Below are 25,628 nucleotides of genomic sequence, written 5' to 3' on the forward strand. Positions count from 1 at the left end.
TGAGAGGGAGTCTGAGGCTGTAAATCCGGAAATGAGACCTGACCCTGTGCGGGATTCTGAGGCTGTAAAACAGGAAATGAAGAGGTTCAGACCTGACCCTGAGAGGAGTCTGAGGCTGTAAAACAGGAAATGAAGAGGTTCAGACCTGACCCTGAGAGGGAGTCTGGGCTGTAAAACAGGAAATGAAGTGGTTCAGACCTGACCCTGAGAGGGACTCTGAGGCTGTAAAACAGGAAATGAGACCTGACCCTGAGAGGGAGTCTGAGGCTGTAAAACAGGAAATGAAGGGGTTCAGACCTGACCCTGAGAGGGAGTCTGAGGCTGTAAAACAGGAATGAAGAGGTTCAGACCTGACCCTGAGAGGGAGTCCGTTGCCCTAGCTGTGAGTCTAGTTTAGAATACCTCCGTCTCACTGTCTGTCACAGCCTGGTGCGTTTCAAAAGTCCTACTGGACAGCTCCATATTGGACAGCTGGACAACACCAAATTGGACAGCTGGACAACACCATATTGGACAGCTGGACCACACCATATTGGACAGCTGGACAACACCATATTGGACAACCCATATTGGACAGCACCATATTTGGACAACACCATATTGGACAGCTGGACAACACCATATTGGACAGCTGAGACAACACCATATGGACAGCTGGACAACACCATATTGGACAGCATCATATTGGACAACACCATATTGGACAACACCATATTGGACAACACCATATTGGACAACTGGACACCACCATATTGGCAGCTGGAAAACACCATATTGGACAACTGACAAACACCATATTGGACAGCTGACAACACCATATTGGACACACCATATTGGACAGCTGGACACACCATATTGGACAACTGACAGCACCCTATTGGACAGCTGGACAGCACCATATTGGACAGCTGGACAACACCATATTGGACAACTGACAACACCATATTGGACAGCTGGACAACACCATATTGGACAACACCATATTGGACAGCTGGACAACACCATATTGGACAAGCTGGACAAACACCATATTGGACAACACCATATTGGACAGCTGGACAAGCACCATAATTGGACAACACCATATTGGACAACACCATATTGGCCAACACCATATTGCGGACAACCACCATATTGGACAGCTGGACAACACCATATTGGACAGCTGGACAACACCATATTGGACAACTGGACAACACCATATTGGACAACTGGACAACACCATATTGGACAGCTGGACAACACATATTGGACAGCTGGACAACACCATATTGGACAGCTGGACAGCACCATATTGGACAGCATCATATTGGACAGCTGGACAACACCATATTGGACAACACCATATTGGACAGCTGGACAGCACCATATTGGACAGCACCATATTGGACAACACCATATTGGACAGCTGGACAGCACCATATTGGACAACACCATATTGGACAACTGACAACACCATATTGGACAACACCATATTGGACAGCTGGACAGCACCATATTGGACAGCACCATATTGGACAACACCATATTGGACAGCACCATATTGGACAGCTGGACAGCACCATATTGGACAACACCATATTGGACAGCTGGACAACACCATATTGGACAGCACCATATTGGACAGCTGGACAACACCATATTGGACAGCTGGACAACACCATATTGGACAGCATCATATTGGACAACACCATATTGGACAACACCATATTGGACAACACCATATTGGACAACTGGACAACACCATATTGGACAGCTGGACAACACCATATTGGACAACTGACAACACCATATTGGACAGCTGGACAACACCATATTGGACAACACCATATTGGAGAGCTGGACAACACCATATTGGACAACACCATATTGGACAGCTGGACAACACCATATTGGACAACACCATATTGGACAACTGACAACACCATATTGGACAGCTGGACAACACCATATTGGACAACACCATATTGGACAACACCATATTGGACAACACCATATTGGACAGCTGGACAACACCATATTGGACAACTGGACAACACCATATTGGACAACTGGACAACACCATATTGGACAGCTGGACAACACCATATTGGACAGCTGGACAACACCATATTGGACAGCTGGACAGCACCATATTGGACAGCATCATATTGGACAGCTGGACAACACCATATTGGACAACACCATATTGGACAGCTGGACAGCACCATATTGGACAGCACCATATTGGACAACACCATATTGGACAGCTGGACAGCACCATATTGGACAACACCATATTGGACAACTGACAACACCATATTGGACAACACCATATTGGACAGCTGGACAGCACCATATTGGACAGCACCATATTGGACAGCACCATATTGGACAGCTGGACAGCACCATATTGGACAGCTGGACAGCACCATATTGGACAGCTGGACAGCACCATATTGGACAGCACCATATTGGACAACACATATTGGACAGCACCATATTGGACAGCTGGACAGCACCATATTGGACAACACCATATTGGACAGCTGGACAACACCATATTGGACAGCACCATATTGGACAGCTGGACAACACCATATTGGACAGCTGGACAACACCATATTGGACAGCATCATATTGGACAACACCATATTGGACAACACCATATTGGACAACACCATATTGGACAACTGGACAACACCATATTGGACAGCTGGACAACACCATATTGGACAACTGACAACACCATATTGGACAGCTGGACAACACCATATTGGACAACACCATATTGGAGAGCTGGACAACACCATATTGGACAACACCATATTGGACAGCTGGACAACACCATATTGGACAACACCATATTGGACAACTGACAACACCATATTGGACAGCTGGACAACACCATATTGGACAACACCATATTGGACAGCTGGACAACACCATATTGGACAGCTGGACAACACCATATTGGACAACACCATATTGGACAGCTGGACAACACCATATTGGACAGCTGGACAACACCATATTGGACAACACCATATTGGACAGCTGGACAACACCATATTGGACAACACCATATTGGACAACACCATATTGGAAACACATATTGGACAACATCATATTGGACAGCTGGACAACACCATATTGGACAGCTGGACAACCATATTGGACAACTGGACAACACCATATTGGACAACTGGACAACACCATATTGGACAGCTGGACAACACCATATTGGACAGCTGGACAACACCATATTGGACAGCTGGACAACACCATATTGGACACTGACAACACCATATTGGACAGCATCATATTGGACAGCTGGACAACACCATATTGGACAACACCATATTGGACAGCTGGACAGCACCATATTGGACAGCACCATATTGGACAGCACCATATTGGACAGCACCATATTGGACAGCTGGACAGCACCATATTGGACAGCTGGACAGCACCATATTGGACAGCTGGACAGCACCATATTGGACAGCACCATATTGGACAGCTGGACAACACCATATTGGACAGCACCATATTGGACAGCACCATATTGGACAGCTGGACAACACCATATTGGACAGCACCATATTGGACAGCTGGACAGCACCATATTGGACAACACCATATTGGACAGCAACATATTGGACAACACCATATTGGACAGCTGGACAGCACCATATTGGACAGCTGGACAACACCATATTGGAGAGCACCATATTGGACAGCACCATATTGGACAACACCATGTTGGACAGCTGGACAGCACCATATTGGACAGCTGGACAGCACCATATTGGACAGCTGGACAGCACCATATTGGACAGCTGGACAGCACCATATTGGACAACACCATATTGGACAGCTGGACAGCACCATATTGGACAGCTGGACGACTGGATGGTGTTTAGAGACAGATGGGAGGGTTGAATGGAGCTGAAGGGACTGGATGGGGGGTTAAGAGACAGAGGGAAGGGGTTTGAATGGAGCTGAAGGGTGGGACTGGATGGTGTTTAGAGACAGATGGGAGGGGTTGAATGGAGCTGAAGGGACTGGATGGTGTTAAGAGATGGGAGGGGTTGAATGGAGCTGAAGGGTGGGACTGGATGGTGTTAGAGACAGAAGAAGAGGGGTTGAATGGAGCTGAAGGGACTGGATGGTGTTTAGAGACAGATGGAGGGGTTGAATGGAGCTGAAGGGACTGGATGGTGTTTAAGACAGATGGAGGGGTGAAATGGAGCTGAAGGGTGGCTGGATGGTGTTTAAGAGATGGGAGGGGTTGAATGGAGCTGAAGGGGCTGGATGGTGTTAAGAGATGGAAGGGGTTGAATGGAGCTGAAGGGTGGGACTGGATGGTGTGTTAGAGACAGATGGGAGGGGTTGAATGGAGCTGAAGGGTGGGACTGGATGTGTTTAGAGACAGATGGGAGGGTTGAATGGAGCTGAAAGGACTGGATGGTGTTAAGAGACGATGGGAGGGGTTGAATGGAGCTGAAGGGACTGGATGGTGTTTAGAGACAGATGGGAGGGGTTGAATGGAGCTGAAGGACTGGATGGTTTTAGAGACAGATGGAGGGGTTGAATGGAGCTGAAGGGTGGACTGGATGTGTTTAGAGACAGATGGAGGGGTTGAATGGAGCTGAAGGGGGACTGGATGGTGTTAAGAGATGGAAGTGTTGAATGGAGCTGAATGAGGTGGGACTGGATGGTGTTTAGAGACAGATAGGAGGGGTTGAATGGAGCTGAAGGGACTGGATGGTGTTTAGAGACAGATGGGAGGGGTTGAATGGAGCTGAAGGGGGGACTGGATGGTGTTTAGAGACAGATGGGAGGGGTTGAATGGAGCTGAAGGTGGCTGGATGGTGTTTAAGAGATGGGAGGGGTTGAATGGAGCTGAAGGGTGGACTGGATGGGTTTAAGACAGATGGGAGGTTTGAATGGAGCTGAAGGACTGGATGGTGTTTAGAGATGGGAGGGGTTGAATGGAGCTGAAGGGTGGGACTGGATGTTGTTAGAGAGATGGGAGGGGTTGAATGGAGCTGAAGGGACTGGATGGTGTTTAGAGAGAGATGGGGGGGTTGAATGGAGCTGAAGGGTGGGACTGGATGGTGTTTAGAGATGGAGGGGTTGAATGGAGCTGAAGGGCTGGAGGTGTTAAGAGATGGAAGGGGTTGAATGGAGCTGAAGGGTGGACTGGATGGTGTTAAGAGATGGAAGGGGTTGAATGGAGCTGAAGGGTGGGACTGGATGGTGTTTAGAGACAGATGGGAGGGGTTGAATGGAGCTGAAGGGACTGGATGGTGTTAAGAGACAGATGGAAGGGGTTGAATGGAGCTGAAGGGTGGGACTGGATGGTGTTAAGAGATGGAAGGGGTTGAATGGAGCTGAAGGGTGGGACTGGATGGTGTTTAGAGACAGATAGGAGGGGTTGAATGGAGCTGAAGGTACTGGATGGTGTTTAGAGACAGATGGGAGGGGTTGAATGGAGCTGAAGGGACTGGATGGTGTTTAGAGACAGATGGGAGGGGTTGAATGGAGCTGAAGGGACTGGATGGTGTTTAGAGACAGATGGGAGGGGTTGAATGGAGCTGAAGGGACTGGATGGTGTTTAGAGACAGATGGAGGGGTTGAATGGAGCTGAAGGGACTGGATGGTGTTTTAGAGACAGATTGGAGGGGTTGAATGGAGCTGAAGGGACTGGATGGTGTTTAGAGACAGATGGGAGGGGGGTTGAATGGAGCTGAAGGGTGGACTGGATGGTGGTTTTTTAAGACAGATGAAGGGTTTAATGGAGCTGAAGGGTGGGACTGGATGGTGTTAAGAGATGGAAGGGGGGTTGAATGGAGCTGAAGGTGGACTGGATGGTGTTTAGAGACAGATGGGAGGGGTTGAATGGAGCTGAAGGGACTGGATGGTGTTTAGAGACAGATGGAGGGGTTGAATGGAGCTGAAGGGACTGGATGGTGTTTAGAGACAGATGGGAGGGGTTGAATGGAGCTGAAGGGACTGGATGGTGTTTAGAGACAGATGGGAGGGGTTGAATGGAGCTGAAGGGGGACTGGATGGTGTTTAGAGACAGATGGAGGGGTTGAATGGAGCTGAAGGGACTGGATGTGTTAAGAGATGGGAGGGGGTTGAATGGAGCTGAAGGGTGGGACTGGATGGTGTTAGAGACATGGAGGGTTGAATGGAGCTGAAGGGACTGGATGGTGTTTTAGAGATGGGAGGGTTGAATGGAGCTGAAGGGTGGGACTGGATGGTGTTAAGAGATTGAAGGGGTTGAATGGAGCTGAAGGGACTGGATGGTGTTTAGAGACAGATGGGAGGGGTTGAATGGAGCTGAAGGTGGGACTGGATGGTGTTTAGAGACAGATGGGAGGGGTTGAATGGAGCTGAAGGGACTGGATGGTGTTTAGAGACAGATGGGAGGGGTTGAATGGAGCTGAAGGTGGGACTGGATGGTGTTTAGAGACAGATGGGAGGGTTGAATGGAGCTGAAGGACTGGATGGTGTTTAGAGACAGATGGGAGGGGGAAATGGAGCTGAAGGGACTGGATGGTGTTTAGAGACAGATGGGAGGGTTGAATGGAGCTGAAGGGTGGACTGGATGGTGTTAAGAGATGGGAGGGTTGAATGGAGCTGAAGGGCTGGATGGTGTTAAGAGATGAGGGGTTGAATGGAGCTGAAGGGTGGGACTGGATGGTGTTAGAGATGGGAGGGGTTGAATGGAGCTGAAGGTGGGACTGGATGGTGTTTAGAGACAGATGGGAGGGGTTGAATGGAGCTGAAGGACTGGATGGTGTTTAGAGACAGATGGGAGGGTTTAATGGAGCTGAAGGGACTGGATGGTGTTTAGAGACAGATGGGCGGGGTTGAATGGAGCTGAAGGGACTGGGTGGTGTTTAGAGACAGATGGGAGGGGTTGAATGGAGCTGAAGGGACTGGATGGTGTTGAGACAGATGGAAGGGGTTGAATGGAGCTGAAGGGTGGGACTGGATGGTGTTAAGAGATGGAAGGGGTTGAATGGAGCTGAAGGGTGGGACTGGATGGTGTTTAGAGACAGATAGAGGGGTTTTGGAGCTGAAGGACTGGATGGTGTTAAGAGACAGATGGGAGGGGTTGAATGGAGCTGAAGGGACTGGATGGTGTTTAGAGACAGATGGGAGGGGTTGAATGGAGCTGAAGGGACTGGATGGTGTTTAGAGACAGATGGGAGGGGTTGAATGGAGCTGAAGGGACTGGATGGTGTTTAGAGACAGATGGGAGGGGTTGAATGGAGCTGAAGGGTGGGACAGGATGGTGTTTAGAGACAGATGGGAGGGGTTGAATTGAGCTGAAGGGACTGGATGGTGTTAAGAGATGGGAGGGGTTGAATGGAGCTGAAGGGTGGGACTGGATGTGTTTAAGACAGATGGAGGGGTTGAATGGAGCTGAAGGGACTGGATGGTGTTAAGAGACAGATGGAGGGGTTGAATGGAGCTGAAGGGACTGGATGGTGTTTAGAGACAGATGGGAGGGGTTTGAATGGAGCCGAAGGGACTGGATGGTGTTTTAGAGACAGATGGGAGGGGTTGATGGAGCTGAAGGGATTGGATGGTGTTTAGAGACAGATGGGAGGGGTTGAATGGAGCTAGGGACTGGATGGTGTTTAGAGACAGATGGGAGGGTTGAATGGAGCTGAAGGACTGGATGGTGTTTAGAGACAGATGGGAGGGGTTGAATGGAGCTGAAGGTAGAGAGAGCAGTGTTATCCTGTAGTTATAACCTGTAGTTATAACCTGTAGTTATAGAGAGGGTAGAGAGAGCAGTGTTTTCCTGTTATAACCTGTAGTTATAGAGAGGGTAGAGAGAGCAGTGTTTTCCTGTTATAACCTGTAGTTATAACCTGTAGTTATAACCTGTAGTTATAGATAGGGTCGAGAGAGCAGTGTTTTCCTGTTATAACCTGTAGTTATAACCTGTAGTTATAGGGAGGGTAGAGAGAGCAGTTTTTTCCTGTTATAACCTGTAGTTATAACCTGTAGTTATAGAGAGGGTAGAGAGCAGTGTTTTCCTGTAGTTATAACCTGTAGTTATAACCTGTAGTTATAACCTGTAGTTATAACCTGTAGTTATAACCTGTAGTTATAGAGAGGGTAGAGAGAGCAGTGTTTTCCTGTTATAACCTGTAGTTATAGAGAGGGTAGAGAGAGCAGTGTTTTCCTGTTATAACCTGTAGTTATAACCTGTAGTTATAACCTGTAGTTATAGAGAGGGTAGAGAGAGCAGTGTTTTCCTGTTATAACCTGTAGTTATAACCTGTAGTTATAACCTGTAGTTATAGGGAGGGTAGAGAGAGCAGTGTTTTCCTGTTATAACCTGTAGTTATAACCTGTAGTTATAGGGAGGGTAGAGAGAGCAGTGTTTTCCTGTTATAACCTACAGTTATAACCTGTAGTTATAGAGAGGGTAGAGAGAGCAGTGTTTTCCTGTTATAACCTGTAGTTATAACCTGTAGTTATAACCTGTAGTTATAACCTGTAGTTATAGAGGGTAGAGAGCAGTGTTTTCCTGTTATAACCTGTAGTTATAACCTGTAGTTATAACCTGTAGTTATAGAGAGGGTAGAGAGCAGTGTTTTCCTGTTATAACCTGTAGTTATAACCTGTAGTTATAACCTGTAGTTATAGAGAGGGTAGAGAGCAGTTTTTTCCTGTTATAACCTGTAGTTATAACCTGTAGTTATAGAGAGGGTAGAGAGAGCAGTGTTTTCCTGTTATAACCTGTAGTTATAACCTGTAGTTATAACCTGTAGTTATAGAGAGGGTAGAGAGAGCAGTGTTTTCCTGTTATAACCTGTAGTTATAACCTGTAGTTATAACCTGTAGTTATAGAGAGGGTAGAGAGAGCAGTGTTTTCCTGTTATAACCTGTAGTTATAACCTGTAGTTATAACCTGTAGTTATAGAGAGGGTAGGGAGAGCAGTGTTTTCCTGTTATAACCTGTAGTTATAACCTGTAGTTATAACCTGTAGTTATAACCTGTAGTTATAGAGAGGGTAGAGAGAGCAGTGTTTTCCTGTTATAACCTGTAGTTATAACCTGTAGTTATAACCTGTAGTTATAACCTGTAGTTATAGAGAGGGTAGAGAGAGCAGTGTTTTCCTGTTATAACCTGTAGTTATATAACCTGTAGTTATAACCTGTAGTTATAGAGAGGGTAGAGAGAGCAGTTTTTTCCTGTTATAACCTGTAGTTATAACCTGTAGTCATAGAGAGGGTAGAGAGAGCAGTGTTTTCCTGTTATAACCTGTAGTTATAACCTGTAGTTATAACCTGTAGTTATAGATAGGGTAGAGAGAGCAGTGTTTCCTGTTATAACCTACAGTTATAACCTGTAGTTATCATAGGGAGGGTAGAGAGAGCAGTGTTTTCCTGTTATAACCTGTAGTTATAACCTGCAGTTATAACCTGAAGTTATAGAGAGGGTAGAGAGAGCAGTGTTTTCCTGTAGTTATAACCTGTAGTTATAACCTGTAGTTATAGAGGGTAGAGAGCAGTGTTTTCCTGTTATAACCTGTAGTTATAACCTGTAGTTATAACCTGTAGTTATAGAGAGGGTAGAGAGAGCAGTGTTTTCCTGTTATAACCTGTAGTTATAACCTGTAGTTATAGAGAGGGTAGAGAGCAGTGTTTTCCTGTAGTTATAACCTGTAGTTATAACCTGTAGTTATAGAGAGGGTAGAGAGAGCAGTGTTTTCCTGTTATAACCTGTAGTTATAACCTGTAGTTATAACCTGTAGTTATAGGGAGGGTAGAGAGAGCAGTGTTTTCCTGTTATAACCTGTAGTTATAACCTGTAGTTATAACCTGTAGTTATAACCTGTAGTTATAGAGAGGGTAGAGAGAGCAGTGTTTTTCCTGTTATAACCTGTAGTTATAACCTGTAGTTATAGAGAGGGTAGAGAGCAGTGTTTTCCTGTAGTTATAACCTGTAGTTATAACCTGTAGTTATAGAGAGGGTAGAGAGAGCAGTGTTTTCCTGTTATAACCTGTAGTTATAACCTGTAGTTATAACCTGTAGTTATAACCTGTAGTTATAGAGAGGGTAGAGAGCAGTGTTTTCCTGTAGTTATAACCTGTAGTTATAACCTGTAGTTATAGAGAGGGTAGAGAGAGCAGTGTTTTCCTGTTATAACCTGTAGTTATAACCTGTAGTTATAACCTGTAGTTATCATAGGGAGGGTAGAGAGAGCAGTTTTTTCCTGTTATAACCAATAGTTATAACCTGTAGTTAAAGCCTGTAGTCATAGAGAGGGTAGAGAGAGTATGAGGCTGCTTTTGGACCCTCCTGAAACCCAATACAGTCCATTCCCAAAGCCCTCTGTCAGACTGGACCAGGAGTGACAAGGTCTGTTCTCCCCTCTGGCATGTCTCCCTCCCTGCCTGTGTCCGCAGCACAGTGTAATTCACAAGGTGGTTGGATTTCAGCGCTGGCTGTAATTTATGAGCGTGACCGAAGTTGTCACGGTTGTCATTGAAGGAACAAAGGTTCTCCTTCTGGTTTGATGCGACCTACTCTTGTGTGTGGTTGTTGAGATCAATAAATCTGTTGACCCAGCTGGGGGAAACAACAAACAATCGTCCTTCAATAAAGGTGTTCTCAACTAGCCTACCTGGTTAAATAAAGGTGTTCTCAACTAGCCTACCTGGTTAAATAAAGGTGAAATAAAATAAAATAAAAAACCTGCCGCCTCTACACTCTAACCACTAGGCTACCTGCCGCCTCTACACTCTAACCACTAGGCTACCTGCCGCCTCTACACTCTAACCACTAGGCTACCTGCCGCCTCTACACTCTAACCACTAGGCTACCCTGCCACCTCTACACTCTAACCACTAGGCTACCTGCCACCTCTACACTCTAACCACTAGGCTACCTGCCACCTCTACACTCTAACCACTAGGCTACCTGCCACCTCTCCACTCTAACCACTAGACTACCTGCCACCTCTACACTCTAACCACTAGGCTACCCTGCCACCTCTACACTCTAACCACTAGGCTACCTGCCGCCCCTACACTCTAACCACTAGGCTACCTGCCGCCTCTACACTCTAACCACTAGACTACCCTGCCGCCCCTACACTCTAACCACTAGGCTACCTGCCGCCTCTACACTCTAACCACTAGACTACCCTGCCGCCCCTACACTCTAACCACTAGGCTACCTGCCGCCTCTACACTCTAACCACTAGGCTACCTGCCGCCCCTACACTCTAACCACTAGGCTACCTGCCGCCCCTACACTCTAACCACTAGGCTACCTGCCGCCCCTACACTCTAACCACTAGGCTACCTGCCGCCCCTACACTCTAACCACTAGGCTACCCTGCCTCCTCTACACTCTAACCACTAGGCTACCTGCCGCCCCTCCACTCTAACCACTAGGCTACCTGCCGCCCCTACAGTCTAACCACTAGGCTACCCTGCCTCCTCTACACTCTAACCACTAGGCTACCTGCCGCCCCTCCACTCTAACCACTAGGCTACCTGCCGCCCCTACAGTCTAACCACTAGGCTACCTGCCGTTCCAACACTCTAACCACTAGTCTACCTGCCGTCCCTACAGTCTAACCACTAGGCTACCTGCCGTTCCTACACTCTAACCACTAGGCTGCCTGCCGTCCCTACGCTCTAACCACTAGGCTACCTGCCGTCCCCCCGCTCTAACCACTAGGCTACCTGCCGTCCCTCCGCTCTAACCACTAGGCTGCCTGCCGTCCCCACGCTCTAACCACTAGGCTACCTGCCGTCCCCCCACTCTAACCACTAGGTTACCTGCGTCCCTCCACTCTAACCACTAGGCTACCCTGCCTCCTCTACACTCTAACCACTAGGCTACCTGCCGCCCCTCCACTCTAACCACTAGGCTACCTGCCGCCCCTACAGTCTAACCACTAGGCTACCCTGCCTCCTCTACACTCTAACCACTAGGCTACCTGCCGCCCCTCCACTCTAACCACTAGGCTACCTGCCGCCCCTACAGTCTAACCACTAGGCTACCTGCCGTTCCTACACTCTAACCACTAGGCTACCTGCCGTCCCTACAGTCTAACCACTAGGCTACCTGCCGTTCCTACACTCTAACCACTAGGCTGCCTGCCGTCCCTACGCTCTAACCACTAGGCTACCTGCCGTCCCCCCGCTCTAACCACTAGGCTACCTGCCGTCCCTCCGCTCTAACCACTAGGCTGCCTGCCGTCCCTACGCTCTAACCACTAGGCTACCTGCCGTCCCCCCACTCTAACCACTAGGTTACCTGCGTCCCTCCACTCTAACCACTAGGCTACCTGCCGTCCCTCCACTCTAACCACTAGGCTACCTGCCGTCCCTCCACTCTAACCACTAGGCTACCTGCCGTCCCTCCACTCTAACCACTAGGCTACCTGCCGGCCCTACACTCTAACCACTAGGCTACCTGCCGCCCCTACACTCTAACCACTAGGCTACCTGCCGTCCCTACACTCTAACCACTAGGCTACCTGCCGTCCCTACACTCTAACCACTAGGCTACCTGCCGTCCCTACTTTCTAACCACTAGGCTGCCTGCCGTCCCTACATTCTAACCACTAGGCTACCTGCCGGCCCTACACTCTAACCACTAGGCTACCTGCCGTCCCTACAGTCTAACCACTAGGCTACCTGCCGTTCCTACACTCTAACCACTAGGCTGCCTGCCGTCCCTACGCTCTAACCACTAGGCTACCTGCCGTCCCCCCACTCTAACCACTAGGCTACCTGCCGTCCCTCCGCTCTAACCACTAGGCTGCCTGCCGTCCCTACACTCTAACCACTAGGCTACCTGCCGGCCCTACACTCTAACCACTAGGCTACCTGCCGCCCCTACACTCTAACCACTAGGCTACCTGCCGTCCCTACACTCTAACCACTAGGCTACCTGCCGTCCCTACACTCTAACCACTAGGCTACCTGCCGTCCCTACACTCTAACCACTAGGCTACCTGCCGTCCCTACAGTCTAACCACTAGGCTACCTGCCGTTCCTACACTCTAACCACTAGGCTGCCTGCCGTCCCTACGCTCTAACCACTAGGCTACCTGCCGTCCCCCCACTCTAACCACTAGGCTACCTGCCGTCCCTCCACTCTAACCACTAGGCTACCTGCCGTCCCTACACTCTAACCACTAGGCTACCCTGCCGTCCCTCCACTCTAACCACTAGGCTACCTGCCGTCCCATATGTTTCCTAGTACAAGGGAAACTAGCAACAGTAAATACTCAGTACTGGAATAGTCTGATTAAGAGTCTATTGACCAGTGTGTCAATCTAATTTAAAAAAAGAAAAGACAATCCCTGTCACGAGATTCGGGAGACAGGCGCAGGAATGCGTATTAAGTTTTTTTTAAATAAAGACCAAACAGACACGAAAACGAAACACAGGGTAGAAATCCCAAAACAAAAGAGCGAGGAGCACCTCGAATAAATAACACACGATGATTAACACTACGGGACGAGACCCGTAATCATCTGCGCAATCCACAAGGGCACGAAAGCCCCAAAAACACACAGCACAGGTACTCACACGCACCAACGGACATTGGAACAATAATGGACAGACAAGGGAAACCAAAGGGCCCACTTATACAAGTACTAATCAGCGGTTGTAGGGGACAGGTGTGCGTAATGAAAGTTCCGGATTGATCCGTGACAATCCCCATCAAAATCCATCAGTAACCTGGTAGGCCAGTTGAGAACAAGTTCTCATTTACAACTGCGACCTGGTCAAGATAAAGCAAAGCAGTTCGACACAAACAACAACACAGAGTTACACATGGAATAAACAAACAGTCAGTAATACAGTAGAAAAGTAAATATACAGCATGTGTAAATGAGGTAAGATAAGGGAGGTAAAGGCAATAAATAGGCCGTGGTGGCGAAGTAATTACAATTTAGCAATTAAACACTGGAATGGTAGATGTGCAAAAGATGAATGTGCAAGTAGAGACACTGTGGTGCCTTATACAAGGATTGGTTTGCTTTCACAGCATTGCTTCGGGGTCATTGTCCATCTGCACTGTGAAGCGCCGTCCAATGAGTTGTGAAGCATTTGGCTGAATCTGAGCAGATAATAACATTATTAACACATTAGCCCGTTACATCCGTCCACGCCATAACACCACCTCCTCCATGCTTCACAGATGAGGTGTTAGTCATACTTAGCCCTTAACACTTCAGAAATTATAGTGCTGTTTTTTTATCAGCAGTCACATCATCACTAAATACAAGGGAACCAGTTCCATCGGCATCCGTCCACGCCATAACACCACCTCCTCCATGCTTCACAGATGAGGTGTTAGTCATACTTAGCCCTTAACACTTCAGAAATTATAGTGCTGTTTTTTTATCAGCAGTCACATCATCACTAAATACAAGGGAACCAGTTCCATCGGCATCCGTCCACGCCATAACACCACCTCCTCCATGCTTCACAGATGAGGTGTTAGTCATACTTAGCCCTTAACACTTCAGAAATTATAGTGCTGTTTTTTTATCAGCAGTCACATCATCACTAAATACAAGGGAACCAGTTCCATCGGCATCCGTCCACGCCATAACACCACCTCCTCCATGCTTCACAGATGAGGTGTTAGTCATACTTAGCCCTTAACACTTCAGAAATTATAGTGCTGTTTTTTTATCAGCAGTCACATCATCACTAAATACAAGGGAACCAGTTCCATCGGCATCCGTCCACGCCATAACACCACCTCCTCCATGCTTCACAGATGAGGTGTTAGTCATACTTAGCCCTTAACACTTCAGAAATTATAGTGCTGTTTTTTTATCAGCAGTCACATCATCACTAAATACAAGGGAACCAGTTCCATCGGCATCCGTCCACGCCATAACACCACCTCCTCCATGCTTCACAGATGAGGTGTTAGTCATACTTAGCCCTTAACACTTCAGAAATTATAGTGCTGTTTTTTTATCAGCAGTCACATCATCACTAAATACAAGGGAACCAGTTCCATCGGCATCCGTCCACGCCATAACACCACCTCCTCCATGCTTCACAGATGAGGTGTTAGTCATACTTAGCCCTTAACACTTCAGAAATTATAGTGCTGTTTTTTTATCAGCAGTCACATCATCACTAAATACAAGGGAACCAGTTCCATCGGCATCCGCCCACGCCATAACACCACCTCCTCCATGCTTCACAGATGAGGTGTTAGTCATACTTAGCCCTTAACACTTCAGAAATTATAGTGCTGTTTTTTTATCAGCAGTCACATCATCACTAAATACAAGGGAACCAGTTCCATCGGCATCCGTCCACGCCATAACACCACCTCCTCCATGCTTCACAGATGAGGTGTTAGTCATACTTAGCCCTTAACACTTCAGAAATTATAGTGCTGTTTTTTTATCAGCAGTCACATCATCACTAAATACAAGGGAACCAGTTCCATCGGCATCCGCCCACGCCATAACACCACCTCCTCCATGCTTCACAGATGAGGTGTTAGTCATACTTAGCCCTTAACACTTCAGAAATTATAGTGCTGTTTTTTTATCAGCAGTCACATCATCACTAAATACAAGGGAACCAGTTCCATCGGCATCCGTCCACGCCATAACACCACCTCCTCCATGCTTCACAGATGAGGTGTTAGTCATGCTTCTCTTCCCATCGTTCTGGTACAAGTTGATCTTTGTCATCAGGATGTTGTTCCAGAACTGTACAGGCTTTTTTTTTAATTTAACTTTTATTTTTTACATGTTTTTATGGCAAACTGTAATGTGGTCTTCCTGTTTTTGAGGTTTGCAGTCTTGTGGTAAACCGTCTGTATTTACTCTGGTGAAGTCTTCTCTTTGTTGTTGACTTTGACACAGATACGCCTGCCTCCTGGAGGCTGTTCTTGATCTGGCCAACTGTTGTGAAAATGGGTTTTCTTCTCCATGGAAAGAATGATTCTGTCATCCACCACAGTTGTTTTCCGTTTTTCTTCTGGGCCTTTTGGTTCCTGAGCTCACCAGTGTGTTCTTTCTGTTTATTAAAGAATGTACCAAATAGTTGATTTGGACCTCATGTTTTTGCTGTCTCTCTGAGGGGTTTGTTTTAGATTTTTCAGCCCAGTAATGTCTTGCCTCACTGGCAGTGACGGCTCTCTGGACTTCATAGTGAGGGTTAAACAGTAACAGATTCCCAAATGTCACACTTGACCTTTTATCTGCTTACTTTGTAAATGAACAAATGAGGGAATAACACACCTGGCCATTTGAACACCTGAGCAGGCAATTGTCCAATTACTTTTGGTCCCTTAAAAAGGGGGGGGGGGGCACATATTAAATGTGATGTAATTCCTACAACCTTTCACCCGATTTGGATGTAAATACCCTCAAATTCAAGCTAAAAGCACTTTCTGCTCATATTCATGATTCAATGTCAACTCTAATATGCTGTGGTAGACAGCTACAATTATAATAACTTGGTCAATGTCCAAATACTTATGGACCTGGCTGTATGTGTCAATATTTCCTGAGCTTTCTCTCCTAGATATAGGACAGACACTTCAAAACCTTATTTATTTATTATTAATTATATTATTTATTTTTGTCCCCTTTTTTGGTAGTTACAGTCTTGTCTCATCGCTGCAACTCCCGTACGGACTCGGGAGAGGCGAAGGTCGAGAGCCGTGCGTCCTCCGAAACACGACCCAAACTAGTCGCACTGCTTCTTGACACAATGCCCACTTAACCCGGGAAGCCAGCCGCACCAAATGTGTGGGAGGAAACACTGTATACCGTGGTGACCGTGTCAGCGTGCACTGCACCCGGGACGCCACAGGAGTCGTTAGTGCGCGATGGGAAAAGAACATCCCTGCCGGTCAAACCCTCCATTATCCCGGACGGCGCTGGGTCAATTGTGCGCCGCCCCATGGGTCTCCCGGTCGCGCCTGGCTGCTACAGAGCCTGGACTCGAACCCAGAATCTCTAGTGGCACAGCTAGCACCACGATGCAGTGCCTTAGACCACTACGCCACTAAGGAGGCCTCAAAACCTTAGTTCTCATGATTCATTTTTTACTGCCTGTTTTGCTATTTATTAATGTGTTAATCAATGTGTTTCTATGGGCTATAGTGGTAAAGGCCAAATTCAATATTTTATATTTTATTTGTATTTTTTGACCTACAGAGGTCCTAAAATTCCAAATCATACAGCTAAATGATCCATGGTAGGACCCTCTTAAAACAATTCCATATGTCAGATTAGTAGGAGGGAGGACCCTCTTAAAACAATTCCATATGTCAGATTAGTAGGAGGGGGGACCCTCTTAAAACAATTCCATATGTCAGATTAGTAGGAGGGGGGGACCCTCTTAAAACAATTCCATATGTCAGATTAGTAGGAGGGGGGACCCTCTTAAAACAATTCCATATGTCAGATTAGTAGGAGGGAGGACCCTCTTAAAACAATTCCATATGTCAGATTAGTAGGAGGGAGGACCCTCTTAAAACAATTCCATATGTCAGATTAGTAGGAGGGAGGACCCTCTTAAAACAATTCCATATGTCAGATTAGTAGGAGGGAGGACCCTCTTAAAACAATTCCATATGTCAGATTAGTAGGAGGGGGGGCCCTCTTAAAACAATTCCATATGTCAGATTAGTAGGGGGGGGGGACCCTCTTAAAACAATTCCATATGTCAGCCCCCAATATACCGTACAGTCAAGTCATATGAGTCAATGGTAGAACTATAGCGCCCCCTGTTGGTTCAATAGGACTGCGTCACTATGGGGGCGTTGCATGGCTTTCTGAAAGGGGGTAGTGACACCGTGGCAGACTGTCAACTTAACAGGAATCAGAAAATAAACTTCATAACAAATGTTTTCATGTTTGTGTAAAATTCTAAAGTCTAGAATGAGGTTGGGAACGAATGGGAGGGAATGTGACCTCTCCAGGTACTAAACCGCATCTCAAACAGCACCATAAACTTCCCCTTCTTGCCTCCTAAAACAGGAAATGAGACCTGACCCTGAGCGGGAGTCTGAGGCTGTAAAACAGGAAATTAAGAGGTTCAGACCTGACCCTGAGAGGGAGTCTGAGGCTGTAAAACAGGAAATGAGACCTGACCCTGAGAGGGAGTCTGAGGCTGTAAAACAGGAAATGTGACCTGACCCTGAGAGGGAGTCTGAGGCTGTAAAACAGGAAATGAGACCTGACCCTGAGAGGGACTCAGAGGCTGTAAAACAGGAAATGAAGAGGTTCAGACCTGACCCTGAGAGGGAGTCTGAGGCTGTAAATCCGGAAATGAGACCTGACCCTGTGCGGGATTCTGAGGCTGTAAAACAGGAAATGAAGAGGTTCAGACCTGACCCTGAGAGGGAGTCTGAGGCTGTAAAACAGGAAATGAAGAGGTTCAGACCTGACCCTGAGAGGGAGTCTGGGCTGTAAAACAGGAAATGAAGTGGTTCAGACCTGACCCTGAGAGGGACTCTGAGGCTGTAAAACAGGAAATGAGACCTGACCCTGAGAGGGAGTCTGAGGCTGTAAAACAGGAAATGAAGGGGTTCAGACCTGACCCTGAGAGGGAGTCTGAGGCTGTAAAACAGGAAATGAAGAGGTTCAGACCTGACCCTGAGAGGGAGTCCGTGTGCCCTAGCTGTCAGTCTAGTTTAGAATACCTCCGTCTCACTGTCTGTCACAGCCTGGTGCGTTTCAAAAGTCCTACTGGACAGCTCCATATTGGACAGCTGGACAACACCAAATTGGACAGCTGGACAACACCATATTGGACAGCTGGACAACACCATATTGGACAGCTGGACAACACCATATTGGACAACACCATATTGGACAGCACCATATTGGACAACACCATATTGGACAGCTGGACAACACCATATTGGACAGCTGGACAACACCATATTGGACAGCTGGACAACACCATATTGGACAGCATCATATTGGACAACACCATATTGGACAACACCATATTGGACAACACCATATTGGACAACTGGACAACACCATATTGGACAGCTGGACAACACCATATTGGACAACTGACAACACCATATTGGACAGCTGGACAACACCATATTGGACAACACCATATTGGACAGCTGGACAACACCATATTGGACAACTGACAGCACCATATTGGACAGCTGGACAGCACCATATTGGACAGCTGGACAACACCATATTGGACAACTGACAACACCATATTGGACAGCTGGACAACACCATATTGGACAACACCATATTGGACAGCTGGACAACACCATATTGGACAGCTGGACAACACCATATTGGACAACACCATATTGGACAGCTGGACAACACCATATTGGACAACACCATATTGGACAACACCATATTGGACAACACCATATTGGACAACACCATATTGGACAGCTGGACAACACCATATTGGACAGCTGGACAACACCATATTGGACAACTGGACAACACCATATTGGACAACTGGACAACACCATATTGGACAGCTGGACAACACCATATTGGACAGCTGGACAACACCATATTGGACAGCTGGACAGCACCATATTGGACAGCATCATATTGGACAGCTGGACAACACCATATTGGACAACACCATATTGGACAGCTGGACAGCACCATATTGGACAGCACCATATTGGACAACACCATATTGGACAGCTGGACAGCACCATATTGGACAACACCATATTGGACAACTGACAACACCATATTGGACAACACCATATTGGACAGCTGGACAGCACCATATTGGACAGCACCATATTGGACAACACCATATTGGACAGCACCATATTGGACAGCTGGACAGCACCATATTGGACAACACCATATTGGACAGCTGGACAACACCATATTGGACAGCACCATATTGGACAGCTGGACAACACCATATTGGACAGCTGGACAACACCATATTGGACAGCATCATATTGGACAACACCATATTGGACAACACCATATTGGACAACACCATATTGGACAACTGGACAACACCATATTGGACAGCTGGACAACACCATATTGGACAACTGACAACACCATATTGGACAGCTGGACAACACCATATTGGACAACACCATATTGGAGAGCTGGACAACACCATATTGGACAACACCATATTGGACAGCTGGACAACACCATATTGGACAACACCATATTGGACAACTGACAACACCATATTGGACAGCTGGACAACACCATATTGGACAACACCATATTGGACAACACCATATTGGACAACACCATATTGGACAGCTGGACAACACCATATTGGACAACTGGACAACACCATATTGGACAACTGGACAACACCATATTGGACAGCTGGACAACACCATATTGGACAGCTGGACAACACCATATTGGACAGCTGGACAGCACCATATTGGACAGCATCATATTGGACAGCTGGACAACACCATATTGGACAACACCATATTGGACAGCTGGACAGCACCATATTGGACAGCACCATATTGGACAACACCATATTGGACAGCTGGACAGCACCATATTGGACAACACCATATTGGACAACTGACAACACCATATTGGACAACACCATATTGGACAGCTGGACAGCACCATATTGGACAGCACCATATTGGACAGCACCATATTGGACAGCTGGACAGCACCATATTGGACAGCTGGACAGCACCATATTGGACAGCTGGACAGCACCATATTGGACAGCACCATATTGGACAACACCATATTGGACAGCACCATATTGGACAGCTGGACAGCACCATATTGGACAACACCATATTGGACAGCTGGACAACACCATATTGGACAGCACCATATTGGACAGCTGGACAACACCATATTGGACAGCTGGACAACACCATATTGGACAGCATCATATTGGACAACACCATATTGGACAACACCATATTGGACAACACCATATTGGACAACTGGACAACACCATATTGGACAGCTGGACAACACCATATTGGACAACTGACAACACCATATTGGACAGCTGGACAACACCATATTGGACAACACCATATTGGAGAGCTGGACAACACCATATTGGACAACACCATATTGGACAGCTGGACAACACCATATTGGACAACACCATATTGGACAACTGACAACACCATATTGGACAGCTGGACAACACCATATTGGACAACACCATATTGGACAGCTGGACAACACCATATTGGACAGCTGGACAACACCATATTGGACAACACCATATTGGACAGCTGGACAACACCATATTGGACAGCTGGACAACACCATATTGGACAACACCATATTGGACAGCTGGACAACACCATATTGGACAACACCATATTGGACAACACCGTATTGGACAACACCATATTGGACAACACCATATTGGACAACATCATATTGGACAGCTGGACAACACCATATTGGACAGCTGGACAACACCATATTGGACAACTGGACAACACCATATTGGACAGCTGGACAACACCATATTGGACAACTGACAACACCATATTGGACAGCATCATATTGGACAGCTGGACAACACCATATTGGACAACACCATATTGGACAGCTGGACAGCACCATATTGGACAGCACCATATTGGACAGCACCATATTGGACAGCACCATATTGGACAGGGACAGCACTGGACCAGCACCATATTGGACAGCTGGACAGCACCATATTGGGACAGCACATATTGGCCAGCTGACCAGACAACCATATTGGACAGCACCATATTGGACAGCACCATATTGACAGCTGGACAACACATATTGGACAGCACCATATTGGACAGCTGGACAGCACCATATTGGACAACACCATATTGGACAGCCACATATTGGACAACACCATATTGGACAGCTGGACAGCACCATATTGGACAGCTGGACAACACCATATTGGAGAGCACCCATATTGGACAGCACCATATTGGACAACACCATGTGGACAGCTGGACAGCACCATATTGGACAGCTGGACAGCACCATATTGGACAGCTGGACAGCACCAATTGGAATAGCGGACAGCACCATATTGGACAACACCACTATGGACAGCTGGACAGCACCATATTGGACAGCTGGACAGCACCATATTGGACAGCTGGACAGCACCATTATTGGACAGCTGGACAGCACCATATTGGACAGCTGGACAGCACCATATTGGACAGCTGGACAGCACCATATTGGACAGCTGGACAGCACCATATTGGACAACGCCATATTGGACAGCTGGACAGCACCATATTGGACAGCTGGACAGCACCATATTGGACAGCTGGACAGCACCATATTGGACAGCTGGACAGCACCATATTGGACAGCTGGACAACACCATATTGGACAGCTGGACAGCACCATATTGGACAACACCATATTGGACAGCTGGACAGCACCATATTGGACAACACCATATTGGACAGCTTGGACAACACCATATTGGACAGCACCATATTGGACAACACCATATTGGACAACACCATATTGGACAGCTGGACAACACCATATTGGACAACACCATATTGGACAGCTGACAACACCCATATTGGACAGCTGGACAACACCATAATTGGACAGCTGGACAACACCATATTGGACAACACCATATTGGACAGCTGGACAACACCATATTGGACAGCTGGACAACACCATATTGGACAACACCATATTGGACAGCTGGACAACACCATATTGGACAACACCATATTGGACAGCTGGACAACACCATATTGGACAACACCATATTGGACAGCTGGACAGCACCATATTGGACAACACCATATTGGACAGCTGGACAACACCATATTGGACAACACCATATTGGACAACACCATATTGGACAGCTGGACAACACCATATTGGACAGCTGGACAACACCATATTGGACAGCACCATATTGGACAACACCCATATTGGACAACACCATATTGGACAACACCATATTGGACAACACCATATTGGACAGCTGGACAACACCATATTGGACAACACCATATTGGACAGCTGGACAACACCATATTGGACAACACCATATTGGACAGCACCATATTGGACAACACCATATTGGACAGCTGGACAACACCATATTGGACAGCTGGACAACACCATATTGGACAACTGGACAGCACCATATTGGACAGCTGGACAACACCATATTGGACAGCTGGACAACACCATATTGGACAGCACCATATTCAATCCAATATAGTGTTTGTTATACAGCTCATTTATTTTGCATAAAAGGTACAGTAATCCTTAACACAGTTGTGCTAGCAGGAACACTTGTTTGTTTTGGACTATAGAGAATAGGGTGTATTTTGGTCCGAAATGGCACCCTATTCCCTTATAATAGTGCACTACTTTTGACCAGCGCTGGTCTACAGCAGTGGACTATAGAGAATAGGGTGCCATTTGGGACCCTGGTTTGAACAGATACTGTTGGGACAAAAATAGTCTGTCAGAACTATAAGTCTCTATTGTCAGAACCCAGATCCTGAAATACAATGACCTGGTAATGGGGATGTGCTCTCCTCATCGTTAAGACCCCTCCAGGGTTTAACATAGCTGCTCCTCATAGTTAAGACCCCTCCAGGGTTTAACATAGCTGCTCCACATAGTTAAGACCCCTCCAGGGTTTAACATAGCTTCTCCCTCCCCATAGTTAAGACCCCTCCAGGGTTTAACATAGCTGCTCCTCATAGTTAAGACCCCTCCAGGGTTTAACATAGCTGCTCCACATAGTTAAGACCCCTCCAGGGTTTAACATAGCAGCTCCCCATAGTTAAGACCCCTCCAGGGGTTTAACATAGCTTCTCCCTCCCCATAGTTAAGACCCCTCCAGGGTTAACATAGCTGCTCCTCATAGTTAAGACCCCTCCAGGGTTTAACATAGCTGCTCCCTGTGGTCACTGCTATATTTGTTGTCTCTGTCTGGCAGGACCATAGGCAGGGAAGGAAGCCCTGCCATTCATGTTTAATGAGATAGTCTATTAATGCACTTATGTCTCAGTAGTTCCAGCCTCAGGGCAACAGCACCAGGTACATTGATACATGGTGGGAGGAACACGTCTGTAGAGAGACTCATTAATGCATGGTTCTATATTGAGGGGTACAGTAGGTTGCCTCTGATATCTTGACAGGTCAGTGACAGATTATTAGCTACCTGATCTGGGTATGAATTCTAGAGCAGACGAAGTGGACTAAGTACATTTGCTTATATAGATACACGAACCCGGTTTATATTGTAAAAAAAAACATAATCTATCAGGTAGTATTGATCCATACAGACACTGTTCTCCCGTGCCAACCGAGGACCAAGGACATTGTCTGAGCCAACTCTGTATAAACCCCTTTAGTCCTTAGTTATAATTAGCCTATGGCATCCATGCTGTTCCCGCTTCGGGGCCTAGAGGACATTCTGTGTTACCAGACATCTGTTGACAGTTCTCATAAAACACACGAATCGAAGGAATGGCAGCACAGGTCATTGCTATGCTGCCTGACTGTCTGGGAGGGTATTGTTGTCTTGGCTGTCGTGTCTGGCCTGGTGCGTTGCCCACATAGTGTTTTCTCACACTGTACTTGGGTGTTGTTTTTCTCAGTAAAGTGATCAGTATTTTATGTGCCTTTTATTAGTGCTGGTCATGTTACAAAACTTCCCATTAGGAGTGTTCTTGTTTTGACTCATTTGACTGTCAGGAAATACTTCCTCTGACCTCTGCCCTCTGACCTCTGCCTCTCTATGTAGGCCTAGAATTAAAACATGTTATTTTTAATTTTTTTAAGTGCAATTTCTTAAATATTAATTATAGGAGAGATAGGAGAGTTATCAGCCCTTCTACTATTGCTGTGTTTTGACATTCAGTGACTTCCTCTGATCTCTGCCCTCTTGACCTCTGCCCTCTCTGAGTAAATATTCATAACATGGTCAATAGGAGAGTTTATCAGCCCCTTCTACTACTGCTGTGTTGTTTTGACATTCAGTGACTTCCTCTTCCTCTGCCTCACTTGACGACAGTAAAACATTTACACAATGTGGACATATGAATGAACAGACGAAATAATGAAGCTTCTAACCTTTCTCTGCGTTTCTCCCAGGCGGGGTCCAGGAGCAGGTCTCTGTCCCACTCGTCATCCTGGATGGTTTGTAGTCATTATTCTGCTGTTCCTGCATCTGCATCGTGTATCCATTATTATAGTCTACTTGATGTCTGCATCGTGTATCCATTATTATAGTCTATGATGTCTGCATCGTCTGGCTCTGCATCGTCTGGTTCTGCATCATCTGGTTCTGCATCATCTGGGTCTGCATCGTCTGCATCATGAAGCTCTAGAACAACACACCTGACTACAGGACAACAGGTGGTGAACAGGAGACAAGACAACAACAATAAACCTTTTGTGTGAGTTTCTTCTCCTGAAGTCACTGCTGCAGCTTGGTCAGAAGATGTGTTGGGGGATTTGGAGTCAGAAAGCTGATCAGTCAGTCAGTGTCCTCTCTCTCTGTCTCTCTCTCTCTTCTCTCTCTGCTCTCTCTCTCTCTCTTCTCTCTCTCTCTCTCTCTCTCTCTCTCTCTCTCTCTCTCTCTCTCTCTCTCTCTCTTCT

General features: G+C 46.7%; 1 protein-coding gene across 1 annotated transcript in view; it reads right to left on the reverse strand.

The window, feature by feature from the left end:
- The window catches only part of LOC109876778 (alpha-actinin-2), an 89,306-nt gene extending 64,097 nt beyond the window's left edge, over positions 1–25,209 (reverse strand). The window contains exon 1 of the mRNA XM_031812993.1: positions 25,101–25,209. The gene's annotated coding sequence lies outside the window, so the exon portion shown is untranslated. The remainder of the gene's footprint in view (positions 1–25,100) is intronic.
- Positions 25,210–25,628: the final 419 nt, after the last annotated feature.

The sequence above is a fragment of the Oncorhynchus kisutch genome, unplaced genomic scaffold, assembly GCF_002021735.2.
Source record: "Oncorhynchus kisutch isolate 150728-3 unplaced genomic scaffold, Okis_V2 Okis04b-Okis11a_hom, whole genome shotgun sequence".
Lineage (NCBI taxonomy): Eukaryota > Metazoa > Chordata > Actinopteri > Salmoniformes > Salmonidae > Oncorhynchus > Oncorhynchus kisutch.